This window comes from Sorex araneus, chromosome 3 (genome assembly GCF_027595985.1).
Source record: "Sorex araneus isolate mSorAra2 chromosome 3, mSorAra2.pri, whole genome shotgun sequence".
Lineage (NCBI taxonomy): Eukaryota > Metazoa > Chordata > Mammalia > Eulipotyphla > Soricidae > Sorex > Sorex araneus.
In genome coordinates, this window is record NC_073304.1 from 102,818,994 (window position 1) to 102,823,111 (window position 4,118).

Below are 4,118 nucleotides of genomic sequence, written 5' to 3' on the forward strand. Positions count from 1 at the left end.
CTGAGAAGTAGAGCCGCAGGTCCATCTCCCAACCCGGAAAAGCAAGGCCCGACTCCTGAGCGACCTTGCCCAGGGCCTGTGCTTCTTCTGGAACCAGTCGGGACACACACCTGTTGGACCTGGGAGCTGGCGCTTCCCCAAAGAGCTGAGGGGAGAGGAATCTGTTGGCTTGGACCCTCCTTCAGTCCCCAACTAGGAGCAGATTCCATGGCGGGGATTTGTGAAGGGAGGCTGGAGGAGAGGGGCAGGGTCCTCTCTTTACCCTCTTCCCAGGGGAGCTTGCGGGACCCCCAGAGATGAGCAAATATCTTTCATTAAAAGCAAGCCCCCCGAGTTTGCCCTCTCCACCCCCCACCCCCTGTACTTTCATGCTGCTCATCTTCTTCCAGGATGGATTTCTGCAGAGCTGAGCACACGGATGTGTCTCTAGTGAACTGTGGCTCCTCCACCGAAACTGAGCCACGGTCACCCGCACCATCTTGGGCAGGTCTGGGAGCTTTTCCTCTTCCTCTCCTGACTGACACCATTGCATCTGTTTGACCCTGTTGGCACTCGCCCTGTTCTAGAACCTTCTTCTCTTGGTTATTATGAGACAGTCTCCATGGATCCTTTTTCTAGTTCTGCAGCCACTTGATTGTCCCCTGTTCAGACTTGGTTTGCACAGGCCACTGCTCTCAGCTGATTTTTATTCGGTCCTATTGTTTCAGGGTGCGTTTGTGTTTGACTCTCCCAGTGAAGTGTGTCCATCTGCATCTCCGGCCATTCCCGCAGGGATTTAGTGTGTCTTGCTTATCGAGCCAGTGCACGGGTGGATGAGCGACCCCGGGGTGGAACTTGCTGGGAGCTGCTCTGGAAGTTTTGCAGAGGGAAGAGGGTGGCGGCCAACTGGGGATGAAGGTGACAACTCAGTCATTTTCCTGGTGCAGGTGAAAAGCGTCTGCAAAGGTGGTGGTGGGACCCGGACAGAGCAGGCAGGACTCCAGCAGGACCCAGTCACAGCCCTTCAACATTCCCCCTACTCTTCAGATCCCGAGTCTCAGTTATGTCCAATTTTTTTTAAACCACCACAAATAAAACTTTTTTATTATTAATTTATTCTTTTATTGAATCACCATGTGGAAAGTTACAAGGCTTTCAGGTTTAAGTCTCAGTTTCCAATGCTCGAACACCCATCCCTTCACCAGTGCACATATTCTACCACCAAGAATCACAGTATAACTCCCCCCCACACCCCCACCTCCCCAGCCCCCCACCCCGCCTGTGTAACTGGTAAATTTCACTTTACTTTCACTTTACTTTGATTACATTCAATATTTCAACAAAAAAAAACTCACTATATGTGGAATATAAAGTAGCTGAGAGGTACAAGTTTACAATGATGCAATTTCTGGCAGATATTTCTCTGGACTTAGTTACTAAAATACTAAAATACAGAAATCCAAAACCGTGCGGCCTCTAGTGCAGCCACTCAACCTCATATCTCTTCATTCTCAGCAATGGAAAACAAATTATCAAATATTTCCTTTTCAGCAGGTCCGACTTTAGGGGGGACAAATAAAACTTTTATTTGTTTGTTATCAGTGAACATCTGAATTTTAAACAGATTCTTGTACTAGTGGTTCATACCCATCAGCCCATTCAATTTTAGCACCTGTTTCATCCCCAGTAGCTTGTCCAGAACCTTCACCTGAAGCTCCATGAATTTTCCCAATTTAAACTTAAGTTTCTTCAGCATTTTTATTTTTCTAATAAGGACATCATGGAGTGGGTAAATAGAGTGGCAAACCTTGTCCATATCCTTCTGGGATCAGTTGATTGATCACCTCTCTTAAATCACTTGTCCGCACCTCTTGAGTCATGATCTCTGTCATCTTCTTCCAAATCTGGCGAACTTGCTGATGCTGACCATGAGGTCTTCCGAATCTGAGTGGTAAGCTTCTTAGTGAAACCAGCGCAGAACAGATGAAACATATAACCATCATTAGTCTTCCATCAATATGAGTCTCAATCATGGTCTGCCACTTTTGGACCATGGAGAAAATTTTGTCATGGGTGAGGTCCATGCCATGGCAGCTCATCGGGCATTTTTATGCCCTGAAATCCTTCGTAATCAGCTTGACTTTCCTAAACAACTTCATTGTTGTGGAGACAGCAAGGCTCAGTTCGAATACATGACCCTTGAGGCCATCGGAGGAAATTTTGGTGCCGTGGGTTCCAGTGACAAGCATTTTCCCAATATGTCTTATATTAAATATCGTGGGTGCTTTCATGTCATACCAGTCGTTCTTAGAAAACGGATCAGCCCCTTTCCTCTTGGCTCGCTTCTGGCCGCCTTTGGTAAGGCACTTATTTTTGCTGACTGCCATGGTGCTGCTCAGAAAGGGCTCCAGTTTTCTTGGAAGGGGAAGCTGGACATAAAGAGGATACTGAGGAGGAAAGGCTGCACAGAGGTGGGTCCGGGAAGGAGGACAGCAGGAAGGGCAGGGCTATAGAGAAGAGTAAATGGCAGATCTTTGTGCATCCTAAGTTATGCTCACACATCACCTTCATGACAACAATACTGTGTGCGGCCAGTTAAAGAATCTGGATTTTCCCTGTGGTATCGAGGGTCCTTGTCAACTTTTTTTTTCTTTTGGCTTTTTGGGTCACACCCAGCGATGCACAGGGGTTACTCCTGGCTCTGCACTCAGGAATTACTCCTGGTGGTGCTCGGGGGACCACATGGGATACCAGGGATTGAACCCAGGTTGGCTATGTGCAAGGCAAACACCCTCCTCGCTGTGTCCCAGGGTCCTTATCAGCTTGACAGCAAGAGAACCTCACTCCTCTGTGCTCCTCTAATCCCACCCAGGCAGGGGCTCTCCCTCCTCTGTGCTGGGGGCGCATTCTTACCCTGCCTTCAGCATATCACCATGAGCTTTGTACCCATCTGCTGCCTTCTGTAGAATATGTCCCTGTGGCAGGGTGAGGAAGGGAAGTAACAGGGAGCAGCGGCCAGAGGCCTGGGGTACATCAGTAATGGGGAGTGGGATAGTGCTACAGCCAAGCCACACAGTCAATAACACTGAAGTCGTGGGTTTCGAACTACAGCCACCCAACTTAAACATGTGCCTGTCAAGGTGGCGGGCTGGGGGACTAGGCGGGATCCTGGGAACAGTGGGGGAGGCAAGTTGACACTGGTGGTGAGGTTGCTGCTTATAACTCAACTATAAATAACTTTGTAAAAGACAGTTATTTAATAAAATTTTAAAAATAATATATGCTCCCTTTTAAATAAAGATCATACTAGGATTTAAATAAGGGTCATACCAGAATTTAAATTTGGGTTTCTACCAGGATTGAAGGGTTGGAACGATAGCGCAATGGGTAGGGCATTTGCCTTGCATGCGGCCGACCCAGATTCGATTTCTTTGCCCCTCTCGGAGAGCCTGGCAAACTACCGAGCGTATCCCTCCTGCACAGCAGAGCCTGGCAACCTATCCGTGGTGTATTTGATATGCCCAAAACAGTAACAACAAGTCTCACAATGGAGACATTACTGGTGCCCGCTTGAGCAAATCGATGAGCAATGGGAGGACAGTGCTACAGTGCTACCAGGATTGAGCTGGAGTCCTACAGTATTGGGAAGCCAGCCAGGAGCACACCCAACAGTGCTGGGGTGTCCGTGCCATGACGGGAGTAGCCTCCAGGTCTCACAGGGGCTGGGCATGTGCTCCACCACTGGAGCCAGACCCCAGCCCCTTTGCATCTCTCTGATGGTGGTCTCATGTCTGTTCCTGCTAAGGGGGTTCAAATCGTGTTTTCCATTTCCTTTTATCCAGAAGGGAGCTGGTGAGTAGGAAGCCACACACCCAGCATTCAAGGGGTGCACCCTTTCCACAGGGATTCAAAGCAGAACAAGGCAGGGCCGACGCTCCTGGCTACTGATCCACATGCCCAGTGACAGGCCTTGATGTCTGAGTCTCGTCTCCCGGGACCTGTCCATTAGGAAGAAACCGAGTGTTGGAGGGCAGTGTCTCTCCAGGCCTAGTGGCTTGCTTGAATGTTTGCATCTATAGTTTGAGTTGATGCACAGTTATGGCCATGGCTCATAAACGTCCGTCCTTACTACTCTCTTA

At 48.9% G+C, this 4,118-nt stretch overlaps 1 pseudogene; it reads right to left on the minus strand.

Annotated features, from left to right (window-relative positions):
- Nucleotides 1–1,595: 1,595 nt before the first annotated feature.
- On the minus strand, nucleotides 1,596–2,366 carry LOC101559322 (40S ribosomal protein S3a-like; annotated as a pseudogene).
- Nucleotides 2,367–4,118: the final 1,752 nt, after the last annotated feature.